Here is a 22939-nt window from a genome sequence, read left to right as displayed (position 1 = left end):
GCGAGAAACAGAGGGGCAGAAACAGAGGGCGAGAAACAGTGGGGCTGAAACAGAGGGGCTGAAAAAGAGGGCAAGAAACAGAGGGGCTGAAACAGAGGGCGAGAAACAGAGGGACTGAAACAGAGGGGCTGAAGCAGAGGATCTGAAACAGAGGGCGAGAAACAGAGGGGCTGAAACAAAGGGCGAGAAACAGAGGGGCTGAAACAGAGGGGCAGAAACGGAGGGGCTGAAACAGAGGGGCTGAATCGGAGGGGCTGAAACAGAGGGGCTGAAACAGAGGGGCTGAAACAGAGAGTGCGAAACAGAGGGGCTGAAACAGAGGGCGAGAAACAGAGGGGCTAAAACAGAGGGCGATAAACAGAGGGGCTGAAACAGAGGGCAAGAAACAGAGGGGCTGAAACCGAGTGGCTGAAACAGAAGGGCTGAAACAGAGGGGCTGAAACAGAGGGCGAGAAACAGAGGAGCTGAATCAGAGGGGCTGAAACAGAGGGGCTGAAACAGAGGGGCTGAATCAGAGGGCGAGAAACAGAGGGGCAGAAACAGAGGGCGAGAAACAGTGGGGCTGAAACAGAGGGGCTGAAACAGAGGGCAAGAAACAGAGGGGCTGAAACAGAGGGCGAGAAACAGAGGGGCTGAAACAGAGGGGCTGAAACAGAGGGGCTGAAACAGAGGGCGAGAAACAGAGGGGCTGAAACAGAGGGCGAGAAACAGAGGGGCGGAAACAGAGGGGCAGAAACAGAGGGGCTGAAACAGAGGGGCTGAATCGGAGGGGCTGAAACAGAGGGGCTGAAACAGAGGGGCTGAAACAGAGGGCAAGAAACAGAGGGGCTGAAACAGAGGGGCTGAAACAGAGGGGCAGAAACAGAGGGCGAGAAACAGAGGGGCTGAATCAGAGGGGCTGAATCAGAGGGGCTGAAACAGAGGGGCTGAAACAGAGGGCGAGAAAGAGAGGGGCTGAATCAGAGGGGCTGAATCAGAGGGGCTGAAACAGAGGGGCTAAAACAGAGGGCGAGAAACTAAGGGACTGAATCAGAGGGGCTGAAACAGTGGGGCTGAAACAGACGGGCTGAAACAGAGAGCCTGAAACACAGGGGCTGAAACAGAGGCGCTGAAATAGAGGGGCTGAAACAGAGGGGCTGAAACAGAGGGCGAGAAACTAAGGTACTGAATCAGAGGGGATGAAACAGAGGGGCTGAATCAGAGGGGCTGAAACAGAGGGGCTGAATCAGAGGGGCTGAAACAGAGGGGCTGAAACAGAGGGCGAGAAACAGAGGGGCTGAAACAGAGGGCGAGAAACAGAGGGGCTGAAACAGAGGGGCTGAAACAGAGGGGCTGAAACAGAGGGCGAGAAACAGAGGGGCTGAAACAGATGGCGAGAAACAGAGGGGCTGAAACAGAGGGCGAGAAACAGAGGGGCTGAAACAGAGGTGCTGAAACAGAGGGTGAGAAACAGAGGGGCTGAAACAGAGGGCGAGAAACAGAGGGGCTGAAACAGAGGGGCTGATTCAGAGGGGCTGAAACAGAGGGGCTGAATCAGAGGGGCTGAAACAGAGGGCGAGAAACAGAGGGGCTGAAACAGAGGGCGAGAAACAGAGGGGCTGAAACCGAGTGGCTGAAACAGAGGGGCTGAAACAGAGGGGCTGAAACAGAGAGTGCGAAACAGAGGGGCTGAAACAGAGGGCGAGAAACAGAGGGGCTGAAACAGAGGGCGAGAAACAGAGGGGCTGAAACAGAGGGCAAGAAACAGAGGGGCTGAAACCGAGTGGCTGAAACAGAAGGGCTGAAACTCAGGGGCTGAAACAGTGGGCGAGAAACAGAGGGGATGAATCAGAGGGGCTGAATCAGAGGGGCTGAAACAGAGGGGCTGAATCAGAGGGGCTGAAACAGAAGGCGAGAAACAGAGGGGCTGAAACAGAGGGCGAGAAACAGAGGGGCAGAAACAGAGGGCGAGAAACAGAGGGGCTGAAACAGATGGGCTGAAACAGAGAGTGCGAAACAGAGGGGCTGAAACAGAGGGCGAGAAACAGAGGGGCTAAAACAGAGGGCGATAAACAGAGGGGCTGAAACAGAGGGCAAGAAACAGAGGGGCTGAAACCGAGTGGCTGAAACAGAAGGGCTGAAACAGAGGGGCTGAAACAGAGGGCGAGAAACAGAGGAGCTGAATCAGAGGGGCTGAAACAGAGGGGCTGAAACAGAGGGGCTGAATCAGAGGGCGAGAAACAGAGGGGCAGAAACAGAGGGCGAGAAACAGTGGGGCTGAAACAGAGGGGCTGAAACAGAGGGCAAGAAACAGAGGGGCTGAAACAGAGGGCGAGAAACAGAGGGGCTGAAACAGAGGGGCTGAAACAGAGGGGCTGAAACAGAGGGCGAGAAACAGAGGGGCTGAAACAGAGGGCGAGAAACAGAGGGGCGGAAACAGAGGGGCAGAAACAGAGGGGCTGAAACAGAGGGGCTGAATCGGAGGGGCTGAAACAGAGGGGCTGAAACAGAGGGGCTGAAACAGAGGGCAAGAAACAGAGGGGCTGAAACAGAGGGGCTGAAACAGAGGGGCAGAAACAGAGGGCGAGAAACAGAGGGGCTGAATCAGAGGGGCTGAATCAGAGGGGCTGAAACAGAGGGGCTGAAACAGAGGGCGAGAAAGAGAGGGGCTGAATCAGAGGGGCTGAATCAGAGGGGCTGAAACAGAGGGGCTAAAACAGAGGGCGAGAAACTAAGGGACTGAATCAGAGGGGCTGAAACAGTGGGGCTGAAACAGACGGGCTGAAACAGAGAGCCTGAAACACAGGGGCTGAAACAGAGGCGCTGAAATAGAGGGGCTGAAACAGAGGGGCTGAAACAGAGGGCGAGAAACTAAGGTACTGAATCAGAGGGGATGAAACAGAGGGGCTGAATCAGAGGGGCTGAAACAGAGGGGCTGAATCAGAGGGGCTGAAACAGAGGGGCTGAAACAGAGGGCGAGAAACAGAGGGGCTGAAACAGAGGGCGAGAAACAGAGGGGCTGAAACAGAGGGGCTGAAACAGAGGGGCTGAAACAGAGGGCGAGAAACAGAGGGGCTGAAACAGATGGCGAGAAACAGAGGGGCTGAAACAGAGGGCGAGAAACAGAGGGGCTGAAACAGAGGTGCTGAAACAGAGGGTGAGAAACAGAGGGGCTGAAACAGAGGGCGAGAAACAGAGGGGCTGAAACAGAGGGGCTGATTCAGAGGGGCTGAAACAGAGGGGCTGAATCAGAGGGGCTGAAACAGAGGGCGAGAAACAGAGGGGCTGAAACAGAGGGCGAGAAACAGAGGGGCTGAAACCGAGTGGCTGAAACAGAGGGGCTGAAACAGAGGGGCTGAAACAGAGAGTGCGAAACAGAGGGGCTGAAACAGAGGGCGAGAAACAGAGGGGCTGAAACAGAGGGCGAGAAACAGAGGGGCTGAAACAGAGGGCAAGAAACAGAGGGGCTGAAACCGAGTGGCTGAAACAGAAGGGCTGAAACTCAGGGGCTGAAACAGTGGGCGAGAAACAGAGGGGATGAATCAGAGGGGCTGAATCAGAGGGGCTGAAACAGAGGGGCTGAATCAGAGGGGCTGAAACAGAAGGCGAGAAACAGAGGGGCTGAAACAGAGGGCGAGAAACAGAGGGGCAGAAACAGAGGGCGAGAAACAGAGGGGCTGAAACAGATGGGCTGAAACAGAGAGTGCGAAACAGAGGGGCTGAAACAGAGGGGCTGAAACAGAGGGCGAGAAACAGAGGGGCTGAAACAGAGGGGCTGAAACAGAGGGGCTGAATCAGAGGGGCTGAAACAGAGGGGCTGAATCAGAGAGGCTGAAACAGGGGCTGAAACAGAGGGCGAGAAACAGAGAGGCTGAAACAGAGGGCGAGAAACAGAGGGGCTGAAACAGAGGGCGAGAAACAGAGGGGCTGAAACAGATGGCGAGAAACAGAGGGGCTGAAACAGAGGGCGAGAAACAGAGGGGCTGAATCAGAGGGGCTGAAACAGAGGGCGAGAAACAGAGGGGCTGAAACAGAGGGGCTGAATCAGAGGGGCTGAAACAGAGGGCGAGAAACAGAGGGGCTGAAACAGAGGGGCTGAAACAGAGGGGCTGAAACAGAGGGCAAGAAACAGAGGGGCTGAAACAGAGGGCGAGAAACAGAGGGGCTGAAACAGAGGGGCTGAAACAGAGGGGCTGAAACAGAGAGCGAGAAACAGAGGGGCTGAAACAGAGGGCCAGAAACAGAGGGGCTGAAACCGAGTGGCTGAAACAGAAGGGCTGAATCAGAGGGCGAGAAACAGAGGGCCTGAATCAGAGGGGCTGAAACAGAAGGCGAGAAACAGAGGGGCTGAAAGAGAGGGCCTGAATCAGAGGTGCTGAAACAGAAGGCGAGAAACAGAGGGGCAGAAACAGAGGGCGAGAAACAGTGGGGCTGAAACAGAGGGGCTGAAAAAGAGGGCAAGAAACAGAGGGGCTGAAACAGAGGGCGAGAAACAGAGGGACTGAAACAGAGGGGCTGAAGCAGAGGATCTGAAACAGAGGGCGAGAAACAGAGGGGCTGAAACAAAGGGCGAGAAACAGAGGGGCTGAAACAGAGGGGCAGAAACAGAGGGGCTGAAACAGAGGGGCTGAATCGGAGGGGCTGAAACAGAGGGGCTGAAACAGAGGGGCTGAAACAGAGAGTGCGAAACAGAGGGGCTGAAACAGAGGGCGAGAAACAGAGGGGCTAAAACAGAGGGCGATAAACAGAGGGGCTGAAATAGAGGGCAAGAAACAGAGGGGCTGAAACCGAGTGGCTGAAACAGAAGGGCTGAAACAGAGGGGCTGAAACAGAGGGCGAGAAACAGAGGAGCTGAATCAGAGGGGCTGAAACAGAGGGGCTGAAACAGAGGGGCTGAATCAGAGGGCGAGAAACAGAGGGGCAGAAACAGAGGGCGAGAAACAGTGGGGCTGAAACAGAGGGGCTGAAACAGAGGGCAAGAAACAGAGGGGCTGAAACAGAGGGGCTGAAACAGAGGGGCTGAAACAGAGGGCGAGAAACAGAGGGGCTGAAACAGAGGGCGAGAAACAGAGGGGCGGAAACAGAGGGGCAGAAACAGAGGGGCTGAAACAGAGGGGCTGAATCGGAGGGGCTGAAACAGAGGGGCTGAAACAGAGGGGCTGAAACAGAGGGCAAGAAACAGAGGGGCTGAAACAGAGGGGCTGAAACAGAGGGGCAGAAACAGAGGGCGAGAAACAGAGGGGCTGAATCAGAGGGGCTGAATCAGAGGGGCTGAAACAGAGGGGCTGAAACAGAGGGCGAGAAAGAGAGGGGCTGAATCAGAGGGGCTGAATCAGAGGGGCTGAAACAGAGGGGCTAAAACAGAGGGCGAGAAACTAAGGGACTGAATCAGAGGGGCTGAAACAGTGGGGCTGAAACAGACGGGCTGAAACAGAGAGCCTGAAACAGAGGGGCTGAAACAGAGGGGCTGAAATAGAGGGGCTGAAACAGAGGGGCTGAAACAGAGGGCGAGAAACTAAGGTACTGAATCAGAGGGGATGAAACAGAGGGGCTGAATCAGAGGGGCTGAAACAGAGGGGCTGAATCAGAGGGGCTGAAACAGAGGGGCTGAAACAGAGGGCGAGAAACAGAGGGGCTGAAACAGAGGGCGAGAAACAGAGGGGCTGAAACAGAGGGGCTGAAACAGAGGGGCTGAAACAGAGGGCGAGAAACAGAGGGGCTGAAACAGATGGCGAGAAACAGAGGGGCTGAAACAGAGGGCGAGAAACAGAGGGGCTGAAACAGAGGTGCTGAAACAGAGGGTGAGAAACAGAGGGGCTGAAACAGAGGGCGAGAAACAGAGGGGCTGAAACAGAGGGGCTGATTCAGAGGGGCTGAAACAGAGGGGCTGAATCAGAGGGGCTGAAACAGAGGGCGAGAAACAGAGGGGCTGAAACAGAGGGCGAGAAACAGAGGGGCTGAAACCGAGTGGCTGAAACAGAGGGGCTGAAACAGAGGGGCTGAAACAGAGAGTGCGAAACAGAGGGGCTGAAACAGAGGGCGAGAAACAGAGGGGCTGAAACAGAGGGCGAGAAACAGAGGGGCTGAAACAGAGGGCAAGAAACAGAGGGGCTGAAACCGAGTGGCTGAAACAGAAGGGCTGAAACTCAGGGGCTGAAACAGTGGGCGAGAAACAGAGGGGATGAATCAGAGGGGCTGAATCAGAGGGGCTGAAACAGAGGGGCTGAATCAGAGGGGCTGAAACAGAAGGCGAGAAACAGAGGGGCTGAAACAGAGGGCGAGAAACAGAGGGGCAGAAACAGAGGGCGAGAAACAGAGGGGCTGAAACAGATGGGCTGAAACAGAGAGTGCGAAACAGAGGGGCTGAAACAGAGGGGCTGAAACAGAGGGCGAGAAACAGAGGGGCTGAAACAGAGGGGCTGAAACAGAGGGGCTGAAACAGAGGGCGAGAAACAGAGGGGCTGAAACAAAGGGCGAGAAACAGAGGGGCTGAAACAGAGGGGCAGAAACAGAGGGGCTGAAACAGAGGGGCTGAATCGGAGGGGCTGAAACAGAGGGGCTGAAACAGAGCGGCTGAAACAGAGGGCAAGAAACAGAGGGGCTGAAACAGAGGGGCTGAAACAGAGGGGCAGAAACAGAGGGCGAGAAACAAAGGGGCTGATTCAGAGGGGCTGAAACAGAGGGGCTGAAACAGAGGGCGAGAAACTAAGGGACTGAATCAGAGGGGCTGAAACAGAGGGGCTGAAACAGACTTGCTGAAACAGAGAGCCTGAAACAGAGGGGCTGAAACAGAGGGGCTGAAATAGAGGGGCTGAAACAGAGGGGCTGAATCAGAGGGGCTGAAACAGAGGGGCTGAATCAGAGGGGCTGAAACAGAGGGCGAGAAACAGAGGGGCTGAAACAGAGGGGCTGAATCAGAGGGGCTGAAACAGAGGGGCTGAAACAGAGGGCGAGAAACAGAGAGGCTGAAACAGAGGGCGAGAAACAGAGGGGCTGAAACAGAGGGCAAGAAACAGAGGGGCTGAAACAGAGGGCGAGAAACAGAGGGGCTGAAACAGAGGGGCTGAAACAGAGGGGCTGAAACAGAGGGGCTGAAACAGAGGGCGAGAAACAGAGGGGCTGAAACAGAGGGCGAGAAACAGAGGGGCTAAAACAGAGGGCGAGAAACAGAGTGCGAGAAACAGAGGGACTGAAACAGAGTGTCTGAAACAGAGGGGCTGAAACAGAGGGCGAGAAACAGAGGGGCTGAATCAGAGGGGCTGAATCAGAGGGGCTGAAACAGAGGGCCTCAATCAGAGGGGCTGAAACAGAAAGCGAGAAACACAGAGTCTGAAAGAGAGGGCCTGAATCAGAGGGGCTGAAACAGAAGGCGAGAAACAGAGGGGCTGAAACAGAGGGCGAGAAACAGAGGGGCAGAAACAGAGGGCGAGAAACAGTGGGGCTGAAACAGAGGGGCTGAAACAGAGGGCAAGAAACAGAGGGGCTGAAACAGAGGGCGAGAAACAGAGGGGCTGAAACAGAGGGGCTGAAGCAGAGGGGCTGAAACAGAGGGCGAGAAACAGAGGGGCTGAAACAAAGGGCGAGAAAAAGAGGGGCTGAAACAGAGGGGCAGAAACAGAGGGGCTGAAACAGAGGGGCTGAATCGGAGGGGCTGAAACAGAGGGGCTGAAACAGAGGGGCTGAAACAGAGAGTGCGAAACAGAGGGGCTGAAACAGAGGGCTAGAAACAGAGGGGCTAAAACAGAGGGCGATAAACAGAGGGGCTGAAACAGAGGGCAAGATACAGAGGGGCTGAAACCGAGTGGCTGAAACAGAAGGGCTGAAACAGAGGGGCTGAAACAGAGGGCGAGAAACAGAGGGGCTGAATCAGAGGGGCTGAAACAGAGGGGCTGAAACAGAGGGGCTGAATCAGAGGGGCTGAAACAGAAGGCGAGAAACAGAGGGGCTGAAACAGAGGGCGAGAAACAGAGGGGCAGAAACAGAGGGCGAGAAACAGAGGGGCTGAAACAGAGGGGCTGAAACAGAGGGCAAGAAACAGAGGGGCTGAAACAGAGGGCGAGAAACAGAGGGGCTGAAAAAGAGGGGCTGAAAAGAAGGGGCTGAAACAGAGGGCGAGAAACAGAGGGGCTGAAACAAAGGGCGAGAAACAGAGGGGCGGAAACAGAGGGGCAGAAACAGAGGCGCTGAAACAGAGGGGCTGAATCGGAGGGGCTGAAACAGAGTGGCTGAAACAGAGGGGCTGAAACTGAGGGCAAGAAACAGAGGGGCTGAAACAGAGGGGCTGAAACAGAGGGGCAGAAACAGAGGGCGAGAAACAGAGGGGCTGAATCAGAGGGGCTGAATCAGAGGGGCTGAAACAGAGGGGCTGAAACAGAGGGCGAGTAACAGAGGGGCTGAATCAGAGGGGCTGAAATAGAGGGGCTGAAACAGAGGGGCTGAATCAGAGGGGCTGAAACAGAGGGCGAGAAACAGAGGGGCTGAAACAGAGGGCGAGAAACAGAGGGGCTGAAACCGAGTGGCTGAAACAGAGGGGCTGAAACAGAGGGGCTGAAACAGAGAGTGCGAAACAGAGGGGCTGAAACAGAGGGCGAGAAACAGAGGGGCTGAAACAGAGGGCGAGAAACAGAGGGGCTGAAACAGAGGGCAAGAAACAGAGGGGCTGAAACCGAGTGGCTGAAACAGAAGGCCTGAAACAGAGGGGCTGAAACAGAGGGCGAGAAACAGAGGGGCTGAATCAGAGGAGCTGAATCAGAGGAGCTGAAACAGAGGGGCTGAATCAGAGGGGCGGAAACAGAAGGCGAGAAACAGAGGGGCTGAAACAGAGGGCGAGAAACAGAGGGGCAGAAACAGAGGGCGAGAAACAGAGGGGCTGAAACAGAGGGGCTGAAACAGAGGGGCTGAAACAGAGGGCAAGAAACAGAGAGGCTGAAACAGAGGGCGAGAAACAGAGGGGCTGAAACAGAGGGGCTGAAACAGAGGGGCTGAAACAGAGGGCGAGAAACAGAGGGGCTGAAACAAAGGGCGAGAAACAGATGGGCTGAAACAGAGGGGCAGAAACAGAGGCGCTGAAACAGAGGGGCTGAATCGGAGGGCCTGAAACAGAGGGGCTGAAACAGAGCGGCTGAAACAGAGGGCAAGAAACAGAGGGTCTGAAATAGAGGGGCTGAAACAGAGGGGCTGAAACAGAGGGCGAGAAACTAAGGTACTGAATCAGAGGGGCTGAAACAGAGGGGCTGAATCAGAGGGGCTGAAACAGAGGGGCTGAATCAGAGGGGCTGAAACAGAGGGGCTGAAACAGAGGGCGAGAAACAGAGGGGCTGAAACAGAGGGCGAGAAACAGAGGGGCTGAAACAGAGGGGCTGAAACAGAGGGGCTGAAACAGAGGGCGAGAAACAGAGGGGCTGAAACAGATGGCGAGAAACAGAGGGGCTGAAACAGAGGGCGAGAAACAGAGGGGCTGAAACAGAGGTGCTGAAACAGAGGGTGAGAAACAGAGGGGCTGAAACAGAGGGCGAGAAACAGAGGGGCTGAAACAGAGGGGCTGATTCAGAGGGGCTGAAACAGAGGGGCTGAATCAGAGGGGCTGAAACAGAGGGCGAGAAACAGAGGGGCTGAAACAGAGGGCGAGAAACAGAGGGGCTGAAACCGAGTGGCTGAAACAGAGGGGCTGAAACAGAGAGTGCGAAACAGAGGGGCTGAAACAGAGGGCGAGAAACAGAGGGGCTGAAACAGAGGGCAAGAAACAGAGGGGCTGAAACCGAGTGGCTGAAACAGAAGGGCTGAAACACAGGGGCTGAAACAGAGGGCGAGAAACAGAGGGGATGAATCAGAGGGGCTGAATCAGAGGGGCTGAAACAGAGGGGCTGAATCAGGGGGCGAGAAACAGAGGGGCAGAAACAGAGGGCGAGAAACAGAGGGGCTGAAACAGATGGGCTGAAACAGAGAGTGCGAAACAGAGGGCCTGAAACAGAGGGGCTGACACAGAGGGCGAGAAACAGAGGGGCTGAAACAGAGGGGCTGAAACAGAGGGGCTGAAACAGAGGGCGAGAAACAGAGGGGCTGAAACAAAGGGCGAGAAACAGAGGGGCTGAAACAGAGGGGCAGAAACAGAGGGGCTGAAACAGAGGGGCTGAATCGGAGGGGCTGAAACAGAGGGGCTGAAACAGAGCGGCTGAAACAGAGGGCAAGAAACAGAGGGGCTGAAACAGAGGGGCAGAAACAGAAAGCGAGAAACAAAGGGGCTGAAACAGAGGGGCTGAAACAGAGGGCGAGAAACAGAGGCGCTGAATCAGAGGGGCTGATTCAGAGGGGCTGAAACAGAGGGGCTGAAACAGAGGGCGAGAAACTAAGGGACTGAATCAGAGGGGCTGAAACAGAGGGGCTGAAACAGACGTGCTGAAACAGAGAGCCTGAAACAGAGGGGCTGAAACAGAGGGGCTGAAATAGAGGGGCTGAAACAGAGGGGCTGAATCAGAGGGGCTGAAACAGAGGGGCTGAATCAGAGGGGCTGAAACAGAGGGCGAGAAACAGAGGGGCTGAAACAGAGGGGCTGAATCAGAGGGGCTGAAACAGAGGGGCTGAAACAGAGGGCGAGAAACAGAGGGGCTGAAACAGAGGGCAAGAAACAGAGGGGCTGAAACAGAGGGCGAGAAACAGAGGGGCTGAAACAGTGGGGCTGAAACAGAGGGGCTGAAACAGAGGGGCTGAAACAGAGGGGCTGAAACAGAGGGGCTGAAACAGAGGGCGAGAAACAGAGGGGCTGAAACAGAGGGCGAGAAACAGAGGTGCTAAAACAGAGGGCGAGAAACAGAGTGCGAGAAACAGAGGGACTGAAACAGAGGGTCTGAAACAGAGGGGCTGAAACAGAGGGCGAGAAACAGAGGGGCTGAAACGGAGGGCGAGAAACAGAGGGGCTGAAACAGAGGGCGAGAAACAGAGGGGCTGAATCAGAGGGCCTCAATCAGAGGGGCTGAAACAGAAAGCGAGAAACACAGAGGCTGGAATAGAGGGCCTGAATCAGAGGGGCTGAAACAGAAGGCGAGAAACAGAGGGGCTGAAACAGAGGGCGAGAAACAGAGGGGCAGAAACAGAGGGCGAGAAACAGTGGGGCTGAAACAGAGGGGCTGAAACAGAGGGCAAGAAACAGAGGGGCTGAAACAGAGGGGCTGAAACAGAGGGCGAGAAACAGAGGGGCTGAAACAGAGGGCGAGAAACAGAGGGGCTGAAACAGAGGGCGAGAAACAGAGGGCGAGAAACAGAGGGACTGAAACAGAGGGTCTGAAACAGAGGGGCTGAAACAGAGGGCGAGAAACAGAGGGGCTGAAACGGAGGGCGAGAAACAGAGGGGCTGAAACAGAGGGCGAGAAACAGAGGGGCTGAATCAGAGGGGCTGAATCAGAGGGGCTGAAACAGAGGGCCTGAATTAGAGGGTCTGAAAAAGAAAGCGAGAAACACAGGGGCTGAAAGAGAGGGCCTGAATCAGAGGGGCTGAAACAGAAGGCGAGAAACAGAGGGGCTGAAACAGAGGGCGAGAAACAGAGGGGCAGAAACAGAGGGCGAGAAACAGTGGGGCTGAAACAGAGGGGCAGAAACAGAGGGCAAGAAACAGAGGGGCTGAAACAGAGGGCGAGAAACAGAGGGGCTGAAACAGAGGGGCTGAAGCAGAGGGGCTGAAACAGAGGGCGAGAAACAGAGGAGCTGAAACAAAGGGCGAGAAACAGAGGGGCTGAAACAGAGGGGCAGAAACAGAGGGGCTGAAACAGAGGGGCTGAATCGGAGGGGCTGAAACAGAGGAGCTGAAACAGAGGGGCTGAAACAGAGAGTGCGAAACAGAGGGGCTGAAACAGAGGGCGAGAAACAGAGGGGCTAAAACAGAGGGCGATAAACAGAGGGGCTGAAACAGAGGGCAAGAAACAGAGGGGCTGAAACCGAGTGGCTGAAACAGAAGGGCTGAAACAGAGGGGCTGAAACAGAGGGCGAGAAACAGAGGGGCTGAATCAGAGGGGCTGAAACAGAGGGGCTGAAACAGAGGGGCTGAATCAGAGGGGCTGAAACAGAAGGCGAGAAACAGAGGGGCTGAAACAGAGGGCGAGAAACAGAGGGGCAGAAACAGAGGGCGAGAAACAGTGGGGCTGAAACAGAGGGGCTGAATCAGAGGGGCTGAAACAGAAGGCGAGAAACAGAGGGGCTGAAACAGAGGGCGAGAAACAGAGGGGCAGAAACAGAGGGCAAGAAACAGAGGGGCTGAAACAGAGGGCGAGAAACAGAGGGGCTGAAACAGACGGGCTGAAACAGAGGGGCTGAAACAGAGGGCGAGAAACAGAGGGGCTGAAACAAAGGGCGAGAAACAGAGGGGCTGAAACAGAGGGGCAGAAACAGAGGGGCTGAAACAGAGGGGCTGAATCGGAGGGGCTGAAACAGAGGGGCTGAAACAGAGGGGATGAAACAGAGGGCAAGAAACAGAGGGGCTGAAACAGAGGGGCTGAAACAGAGGGGCAGAAACAGAGGGCGAGAAACAGAGGGGCTGAATCAGAGGGGCTGAATCAGAGGGGCTGAAACAGAGGGGCTGAAACAGAGGGCGAGAAACAGAGGGGCTGAATCAGAGGGGCTGAAATAGAGGGGCTGAAACAGAGGGGCTGAAACAGAGGGCGAGAAACTAAGGTACTGTTTCAGAGGGGCTGAAACAGAGGGGCTGAATCAGAGGGGCTGAAACAGAGGGGCTGAATCAGAGGGGCTGAAACAGAGGGGCTGAAACAGAGGGCGAGAAACAGAGAGGCTGAAACAGAGGGCGAGAAACAGAGGGGCTGAAACAGAGGGCGAGAAACAGAGGGGCTGAAACAGAGGGGCTGAAACAGAGGGGCTGAAACAGAGGGCGAGAAACAGAGGGGCTGAAACAGATGGCGAGAAACAGAGGGGCTGAAACAGAGGGCGAGAAACAGAGGGGCTGAATCAGAGGGGCTGAAACAGAGGGCGAGACACAGAGGGGCTGAAACAGAGGGCGAGAAACAGAGCTGCTGAAACAGAGGTGCTGAAACAGAGGGTGAGAAACAGAGGGGCAGAAACAGAGGGCGAGAAACAGAGGGGCTGAAACAGAGGGGCTGAAACCGAGGGGCTGATTCAGAGGGGCTGAAACAGAGGGGCTGAATCAGAGGGGCTGAAACAGAGGGCGAGAAACAGTGGGGCTGAAACAGAGGGTCTGAAACAGAGAGTGCGAAACAGAGGGGCTGAAACAGAGGGCGAGAAACAGAGGGGCTGAAACAGAGGGCGAGAAACAGAGGGGCTGAAACAGAGGGCAAGAAACAGAGGGGCTGAAACCGAGTGGCTGAAACAGAAGGGCTGAAACAGAGGGGCTGAAACAGAGGGCGAGAAACAGAGTGGCTGAATCAGAGGGGCTGAATCAGAAGGGCTGAAACAGAGGGGCTGAATCAGAGGGGCTGAAACAGAAGGCGAGAAACAGAGGGGCTGAAACAGAGGGCGAGAAACAGAGGGGCAGAAACAGAGGGCGAGAAACAGAGGGGCTGAAACAGAGGGGCTGAAACAGAGGGGCTGAAACAGAGGGCAAGAAACAGAGGGGCTGAAACAGAGGGCGAGAAGCAGAGGGGCTGAAACAGAGGGGCTGAAACAGAGGGGCTGAAACAGAGGGCGAGAAACAGAGGGGCTGAAACAAAGGGCGAGAAACAGAGGGGCTGAAACAGAGGGGCAGAAACAGAGGGGCTGAAACAGAGGGGCTGAATCGGAGGGGCTGAAACAGAGGGGCTGAAACAGAGGGGCTGAAACAGAGGGCAAGAAACAGAGGGGCTGAAACAGAGGGGCTGAAACAGAGGGGCAGAAACAGAGGGCGAGAAACAAAGGGGCTGAAACAGAGGGGCTGAAACAGAGGGCGAGAAACAGAGGGGCTGAATCAGAGGGGCTGAATCAGAGGGGCTGAAACAGTGGGGCTGAAACAGAGGGCGACAACCTAAGGGACTGAATCAGAGGGGCTGAAACAGAGGGGCTGAAACAGACGGGCTGAAACAGAGAGCCTGAAACAGAGGGGCTGAAACAGAGGGGCTGAAATAGAGGGGCTGAAACAGAGGGGCTGAATCAGAGGGGCTGAAACAGAGGGGCTGAATCAGAGGGGCTGAAACAGAGAGTGCGAAACAGAGGGGCTGAAACAGAGGGGCTGAAATAGAGGGGCTGAAACAGAGGGGCTGAATCGGAGGGGCTGAAACAGAGGGGCTGAAACAGAGGGGCTGAAACAGAGAGTGCGAAACAGAGGGGCTGAAACAGAGGGCTAGAAACAGAGGGGCTAAAACAGAGGGCGATAAACAGAGGGGCTGAAACAGAGGGCAAGAAACAGAGGGGCTGAAACCGAGTGGCTGAAACAGAAGGGCTGAAACAGAGGGGCTGAAACAGAGGGCGAGAAACAGAGGGGCTGAATCAGAGGGGCTGAAACAGAGGGGCTGAAACAGAGGGGCTGAATCAGAGGGGCTGAAACAAAAGGTGAGAAACAGACGGGCTGAAACAGAGGGCGAGAAACAGAGGGGCAGAAACAGAGGGCGAGAAACAGAGGGGCTGAAACAGAGGGGCTGAAACAGAGGGCAAGAAACAGAGGGGCTGAAACAGAGGGCGAGAAACAGAGGGGCTGAAACAGAGGGGCTGAAACAGAGGGGCTGAAACAGAGGGCGAGAAACAGAGGGGCTGAAACAAAGGGCGAGAAACAGAGGGGCGGAAACAGAGTGGCAGAAACAGAGGGGCTGAAACAGAGGGGCTGAATCGGAGGGGCTGAAACAGAGTGGCTGAAACAGAGGGGCTGAAACAGAGGGCAAGAAACAGAGGGGCTGAAACAGAGGGGCTGAAACAGAGGGGCAGAAACAGAGGGCGAGAAACAGAGGGGCTGAATCAGAGGGGCTGAATCAGAGGGGCTGAAACAGAGGGGCTGAAACAGAGGGCGAGTAACAGAGGGGCTGAATCAGAGGGGCTGAAATAGAGGGGCTGAAACAGAGGGGCTGAATCAGAGGGGCTGAAACAGAGGGCGAGAAACAGAGGGGCTGAAACAGAGGGCGAGAAACAGAGGGGCTGAAACCGAGTGGCTGAAACAGAGGGGCTGAAACAGAGGGGCTGAAACAGAGAGTGCGAAACAGAGGGGCTGAAACAGAGGGCGAGAAACAGAGGGGCTGAAACAGAGGGCGAGAAACAGAGGGGCTGGAACAGAGGGCAAGAAACAGAGGGGCTGAAACCGAGTGGCTGAAACAGAAGGGCTGAAACAGAGGGGCTGAAACAGAGGGCGAGAAACAGAGGGGCTGAATCAGAGGGGCTGAATCAGAGGAGCTGAAACAGAGGGGCTGAATCAGAGGGGCTGAAACAGAAGGCGAGAAACAGAGGGGCTGAAACCGAGGGCGAGAAACAGAGGGGCAGAAACAGAGGGCGAGAAACAGAGGGGCTGAAACAGAGGGGCTGAAACAGAGGGGCTGAAACAGAGGGCAAGAAACAGAGGGGCTGAAACAGAGGGCGAGAAACAGAGGGGCTGAAACAGAGGGGCTGAAACAGAGGGGCTGAAACAGAGGGCGAGAAACAGAGGGGCTGAAACAAAGGGCGAGAAACAGAGGGGCTGAAACAGAGGGGCAGAAACAGAGGCGCTGAAACAGAGGGGCTGAATCGGAGGGGCTGAAACAGAGGGGCTGAAACAGAGCGGCTGAAACAGAGGGGCAGAAACAGAGGGCGAGAAACAGAGGGGCTAAAACAGAGGGCGATAAACAGAGCGGCTGAAACAGAGGGCAAGAAACAGAGGGGCTGAAACCGAGTGGCTGAAACAGAAGGGCTGAAACAGAGGGGCTGAAACAGAGGGCGAGAAACAGAGGAGTTGAATCAGAGGGGCTGAAACAGAGGGGCTGAAACAGAGGGGCTGAATCAGAGGGGCTGAAACAGAAGGCGAGAAACAGACGGGCTGAAACAGAGGGCGAGAAACAGAGGGGCAGAAACAGAGGGCGAGAAACAGTGGGGCTGAAACAGAGGGGCTGAAACAGAGGGCAAGAAACAGAGGGGCTGAAACAGAGGGCGAGAAACAGAGGGGCTGAAACAGAGGGGCTGAAACAGAGGGGCTGAAACAGAGGGCGAGAAACAGAGGGGCTGAAACAAAGGGCGAGAAACAGAGGGGCGGAAACAGAGGGGCAGAAACAGAGGGGCTGAAACAGAGGGGCTGAATCGGAGGGGCTGAAACAGAGGGGCTGAAACAGAGGGGCTGAAACAGAGGGCAAGAAACAGAGGGGCTGAAACAGAGGGGCTGAAACAGAGGGGCAGAAACAGAGGGCAAGAAACAGAGGGGCTGAATCAGAGGGGCTGAATCAGAGGGGCTGAAACAGAGGGGCTGAAACAGAGGGCGAGAAACAGAGGGGCTGAATCAGAGGGGCTGAATCAGAGGGGCTGAAACAGAGGGGCTAAAACAGAGGGCGAGAAACTAAGGGACTGAATCAGAGGGGCTGAAACAGTGGGGCTGAAACAGACGGGCTGAAACAGAGAGCCTGAAACAGAGGGGCTGAAAAAGAGGGGCTGAAATAGAGGGGCTGAAACAGAGGGGCTGAAACAGAGGGGCTGAAACAGAGGGCGAGAAACTAAGGTACTGAATCAGAGGGGCTGAAACAGAGGGGCTGAATCAGAGGGGCTGAAACAGAGGGGCTGAATCAGAGGGGCTGAAACAGAGGGGCTGAAACAGAGGGCGAGAAACAGAGGGGCTGAAACAGAGGGCGAGAAACAGAGGGGCTGAAACAGAGGGGCTGAAACAGAGGGGCTGAAACAGAGGGCGAGAAACAGAGGGGCTGAAACAGATGGCGAGAAACAGAGGGGCTGAAACAGAGGGCGAGAAACAGAGGGGCTGAAACAGAGGGCGAGAAACAGAGGGTGAGAAACAGAGGGGCTGAAACAGAGGGCGAGAAACAGAGGGGCTGAAACAGAGGGGCTGATTCAGAGGGGCTGAAACAGAGGGGCTGAATCAGAGGGGCTGAAACAGAGGGCGAGAAACAGAGTGGCTGAAACAGAGGGCGAGAAACAGAGGGGCTGAAACCGAGTGGCTGAAACAGAGGGGCTGAAACAGAGGGGCTGAAACAGAGAGTGCGAAACAGAGGGGCTGAAACAGAGGGCGAGAAACAGAGGGGCTGAAACAGATGGGCTGATTCAGAGGGGCTGAAACAGAGGGGCTGAATCAGAGGGGCTGAAACAGAGGGCGAGAAACAGAGTGGCTGAAACAGAGGGCGAGAAACAGAGGGGCTGAAACCGAGTGGCTGAAACAGAGGGGCTGAAACAGAGGGGCTGAAACAGAGAGTGCGAAACAGAGGGGCTGAAACAGAGGGCGAGAAACAGAGGGGCTGAAACAGAGGGCGAGAAACAGAGGGGCTGAAACAGAGGGCAAGAAACAGAGGGGCTGAAACCGAGTGGCTGAAACAGAAGGGCTGAAACACAGGGGCTGAAACAGAGGGCGAGAAACAGAGGGGATGAATCAGAGGGGCTGAATCAGAGGGGCTGAAACAGAGGGGCTGAATCAGAGGGCGAGAAACAGAGGGGCAGAAACAGAGGGCGAGAAACAGAGGGGCTGAAACAGATGGGCTGAAACAGAGAGTGCGAAACAGAGGGGCTGAAACAGAGGGGCTGAAACAGAGGGCGAGAAACAGAGGGGCTGAAACAGAGGGGCTGAAACAGAGGGGCTGAAACAGAGGGCGAGAAACAGAGGGGCTGAAACAAAGGGCGAGAAACAGAGAGGCTGAAACAGAGGGGCAGAAACAGAGGGGCTGAAACAGAGGGGCTGAATCGGAGGGGCTGAAACAGAGGGGCTGAAACAGAGCGGCTGAAACAGAGGGGAAGAAACAGAGGGGCTGAAACAGAGGGGCAGAAACAGAAAGCGAGAAACAAAGGGGCTGAAACAGAGGGGCTGAAACAGAGGGCGAGAAACAGAGGGGCTGAATCAGAGGGGCTGATTCAGAGGGGCTGAAACAGAGGGGCTGAAACAGAGGGCGAGAAACTAAGGGACTGAATCAGAGGGGCTGAAACAGAGGGGCTGAAAAAGACGTGCTGAAACAGAGAGCCTGAAACAGAGGGGCTGAAACAGAGGGGCTGAAATAGAGGGGCTGAAACAGAGGGGCTGAATCAGAGGGGCTGAAACAGAGGGCGAGAAACAGAGGGGCTGAAACAGAGGGGCTGAATCAGAGGGGCTGAAACAGAGGGGCTGAAACAGAGGGCGAGAAACAGAGAGGCTGAAACAGAGGGCGAGAAACAGAGGGGCTGAAACAGAGGGCAAGAAACAGAGGGGCTGAAACAGAGGGCGAGAAACAGAGGGGCTGAAACAGAGGGGCTGAAACAGAGGGGCTGAAACAGAGGGGCTGAAACAGAGGGCGAGAAACAGAGGGGCTGAAACAGAGGGCGAGAAACAGAGGGGCTAAAACAGAGGGCGAGAAACAGAGTGCGAGAAACAGAGGGACTGAAACAGAGGGTCTGAAACAGAGGGGCTGAAACAGAGGGCGAGAAACAGAGGGGCTGAAACGGAGGGCGAGAAACAGAGGGGCTGAAACAGAGGGCGAGAAACAGAGGGGCTGAATCAGAGGGGCTGAATCAGAGGGGCTGAAACAGAGGGCCTCAATCAGAGGGGCTGAAACAGAAAGCGAGAAACACAGAGGCTGAAAGAGAGGGCCTGAATCAGAGGGGCTGAAACAGAAGGCGAGAAACAGAGGGGCTGAAACAGAGGGCGAGAAACAGAGGGGCAGAAACAGAGGGCGAGAAACAGTGGGGCTGAAACAGAGGGGCTGAAACAGAGGGCAAGAAACAGAGGGGCTGAAACAGAGGGCGAGAAACAGCGGGGCTGAAACAGAGGGGCTGAAGCAGAGGGGCTGAAACAGAGGGCGAGAAACAGAGGGGCTGAAACAGATGGCGAGAAACAAAGGGGCTGAAACAGAGGGGCAGAAACAGAGGGGCTGAAACAGAGGGGCTGAATCGGAGGGGCTGAAACAGAGGGGCTGAAACAGAGGGGCTGAAACAGAGAGTGCGAAACAGAGGGGCTGAAACAGAGGGCGAGAAACAGAGGGGCTAAAACAGAGGGCGATAAACAGAGGGGCTGAAACAGAGGGCAAGAAACAGAGGGGCTGAAACCGAGTGGCTGAAACAGAAGGGCTGAAACAGAGGGGCTGAAACAGAGGGCGAGAAACAGAGGGGCTGAATCAGAGGGGCTGAAACAGAGGGGCTGAAACAGAGGGGCTGAATCAGGGGGGCTGAAACAGAAGGCGAGAAACAGACGGGCTGAAACAGAGGGCGAGAAACAGAGGGGCAGAAACAGAGGGCGAGAAACAGAGGGGCTGAAACAGAGGGGCTGAAACAGAGGGCAAGAAACAGAGGGGCTGAAACAGAGGGCGAGAAACAGAGGGGCTGAAACAGAGGGGCTGAAACAGAGGGGCTGAAACAGAGGGCGAGAAACAGAGGGGCTGAAACAAAGGGCGAGAAACAGAGGGGCGGAAACAGAGGGGCAGAAACAGAGGGGCTGAAACAGAGGGGCTGAATCGGAGGGGCTGAAACAGAGTGGCTGAAACAGAGGGGCTGAAACAGAGGGCAAGAAACAGAGGGGCTGAAACAGAGGGGCTGAAACAGAGGGGCAGAAACAGAGGGCGAGAAACAGAGGGGCTGAATCAGAGGGGCTGAATCAGAGGGGCTGAAACAGAGGGGCTGAAACAGAGGGCGAGTAACAGAGGGGCTGAATCAGAGGGGCTGAAATAGAGGGGCTGAAACAGAGGGGCTGAATCAGAGGGGCTGAAACAGAGGGCGAGAAACAGAGGGGCTGAAACAGAGGGCGAGAAACATAGGGGCTGAAACCGAGTGGCTGAAACAGAGGGGCTGAAACAGAGGGGCTGAAACAGAGAGTGCGAAACAGAGGGGCTGAAACAGAGGGCGAGAAACAGAGGGGCTGAAACAGAGGGCGAGAAACAGAGGGGCTGAAACAGAGGGCGAGAAACAGAGGGGCTGAAACCGAGTGGCTGAAACAGAGGGGCTGAAACAGAGGGGCTGAAACAGAAGGCGAGAAACAGAGGTGCTGAAACAGAGGGCGAGAAACAGAGGGGCAGAAACAGAGGGCGAGAAACAGTGGGGCTGAAACAGAGGGGCTGAAACAGAGGGGCTGAAACAGAGGGCAAGAAACAGAGGGGCTGAAACAGAGGGCGAGAAACAGAGGGGCTGAAACAGAGGGGCTGAAACAGAGGGGCTGAAACAGAGGGCGAGAAACAGAGGGGCTGAAACAAAGGGCGAGAAACAGAGGGGCTGAAACAGAGGGGCAGAAACAGAGGCGCTGAAACAGAGGGGCTGAATCGGAGGGGCTGAAACAGAGGGGCTGAAACAGAGCGGCTGAAACAGAGGGCAAGAAACAGAGGGGCTGAAACAGAGGGGCTGAAACAGAGGGGCAGAAACAGAGGGCGAGAAATAGAGGGGCTGAAACAGAGGGGCTGAAACAGAGGGCGAGAAACAGAGGGGCTGAATCAGAGGGGCTGAATCAGAGGGGCTGAAACAGAGGGGCTGAAACAGAGGGCGAGAAACTAAGGGACTGAATCAGAGGGGCTGAAACAGAGGGGCTGAAACAGACGGGCTGAAACAGAGAGCCTGAAACAGAGGGGCTGAAACAGAGGGGCTGAAATAGAGGGGCTGAAACAGAGGGGCTGAATCAGAGGGGCTGAAACAGAGGGGCTGAATCAGAGGGGCTGAAACAGAGGGCGAGAAACAGAGGGGCTGAAACAGAGGGGCTGAATCAGAGGGGCTGAAACAGAGGGGCTGAAACAGAGGGGCTGAAAGAGAGGGGCTGAAACAGAGGGCGAGAAACAGAGGGCCTGAAACAGAGGGCGAGAAACAGAGGGGCTGAAACAGAGGGCGCAAAACAGAGGGGCTGAAACAGAGGGGCTGAAACAGAGGGCGAGAAACAGAGGGGCTGAAACAGAGGGCGAGAAACAGAGGGGCAGAAACAGAGGGGCAGAAACAGAGGGGCTGAAACAGAGGGGCTGAATCGGAGGGGCTGAAACAGAGTGGCTGAAACAGAGGGGCTGAAACAGAGGGCAAGAAACAGAGGGGCTGAAACAGAGGGGCTGAAACAGAGGGGCAGAAACAGAGGGCGAGAAACAGAGGGGCTGAATCAGAGGGGCTGAATCAGAGGGGCTGAAACAGAGGGGCTGAAACAGAGGGCGAGTAACAGAGGGGCTGAATCAGAGGGGCTGAAATAGAGGGGCTGAAACAGAGGGGCTGAATCAGAGGGGCTGAAACAGAGGGCGAGAAACAGAGGGGCTGAAACAGAGGGCGAGAAACAGAGGGGCTGAAACCGAGTGGCTGAAACAGAGGGGCTGAAACAGAGGGGCTGAAACAGAGAGTGCGAAACAGAGGGGCTGAAACAGAGGGCGAGAAACAGAGGGGCTGAAACAGAGGGCGAGAAACAGAGGGGCTGAAACAGAGGGCGAGAAACAGAGGGGCTGAAACCGAGTGGCTGAAACAGAGGGGCTGAAACAGAGGGGCTGAAACAGAAGGCGAGAAACAGAGGGGCTGAAACAGAGGGCGAGAAACAGAGGGGCAGAAACAGAGGGCGAGAAACAGTGGGGCTGAAACAGAGGGGCTGAAACAGAGGGGCTGAAACAGAGGGCAAGAAACAGAGGGGCTGAAACAGAGGGCGAGAAACAGAGGGGCTGAAACAGAGGGGCTGAAACAGAGGGGCTGAAACAGAGGGCGAGAAACAGAGGGGCTGAAACAAAGGGCGAGAAACAGAGGGGCTGAAACAGAGGGGCAGAAACAGAGGCGCTGAAACAGAGGGGCTGAATCGGAGGGGCTGAAACAGAGGGGCTGAAACAGAGCGGCTGAAACAGAGGGCAAGAAACAGAGGGGCTGAAACAGTGGGGCTGAAACAGAGGGGCAGAAACAGAGGGCGAGAAATAGAGGGGCTGAAACAGAGGGCGAGAAACAGAGGGGCTGAATCAGAGGGGCTGAATCAGAGGGGCTGAAACAGAGGGGCTGAAACAGAGGGCGAGAAACTAAGGGACTGAATCAGAGGGGCTGAAACAGAGGGGCTGAAACAGACGGGCTGAAACAGAGAGCCTGAAACAGAGGGGCTGAAACAGAGGGGCTGAAATAGAGGGGCTGAAACAGAGGGGCTGAATCAGAGGGGCTGAAACAGAGGGGCTGAATCAGAGGGGCTGAAACAGAGGGCGAGAAACAGAGGGGCTGAAACAGAGGGGCTGAATCAGAGGGGCTGAAACAGAGGGGCTGAAACAGAGGGCGAGAAACAGAGAGGCTGAAACAGAGGGCGAGAAACAGAGGGGCTGAAACAGAGGGCAAGAAACAGAGGGGCTGAAACAGAGGGCGAGAAACAGAGGGGCTGAAACAGAGGGGCTGAAACAGAGGGGCTGAAACAGAGGGCGAGAAACAGAGGGGCTGAAACAGAGGGCGAGAAACAGAGGGGCTGAAACAGAGGGCGAGAAACAGAGGGTGAGAAACAGAGGGACTGAAACAGAGGGTCTGAAACAGAGGGGCTGAAACAGAGGGCGAGAAACAGAGGGGCTGAAACGGAGGGCGAGAAACAGAGGGGCTGAAACAGAGGGCGAGAAACAGAGGGGCTGAATCAGAGGGGCTGAATCAGAGGGGCTGAAACAGAGGGCCTGAATCAGAGGGGCTGAAACAGAAAGCGAGAAACACAGAGGCTGAAAGAGAGGGCCTGAATCAGAGGGGCTGAAACAGAAGGCGAGAAACAGAGGGGCTGAAACAGAGGGCGAGAAACAGAGGGGCTGAAACAGAGGGCGAGAAACAGTGGGGCTGAAACAGAGGGGCTGAAACAGAGGGCAAGAAACAGAGGGGCTGAAACAGAGGGCGAGAAACAGAGGGGCTGAAACAGAGGGGCTGAAGCAGAGGGGCTGAAACAGAGGGCGAGAAACAGAGGGGCTGAAACAAAGGGCGAGAAACAGAGGGGCTGAAACAGAGGGGCAGAAAC

Source organism: Chiloscyllium punctatum, chromosome 33 (assembly GCF_047496795.1).
Source record: "Chiloscyllium punctatum isolate Juve2018m chromosome 33, sChiPun1.3, whole genome shotgun sequence".
NCBI classification, from domain to species: domain Eukaryota; kingdom Metazoa; phylum Chordata; class Chondrichthyes; order Orectolobiformes; family Hemiscylliidae; genus Chiloscyllium; species Chiloscyllium punctatum.
The sequence above is the reverse complement of the archived record's forward strand: the minus strand, read 5'-3'. Positions refer to the sequence as shown.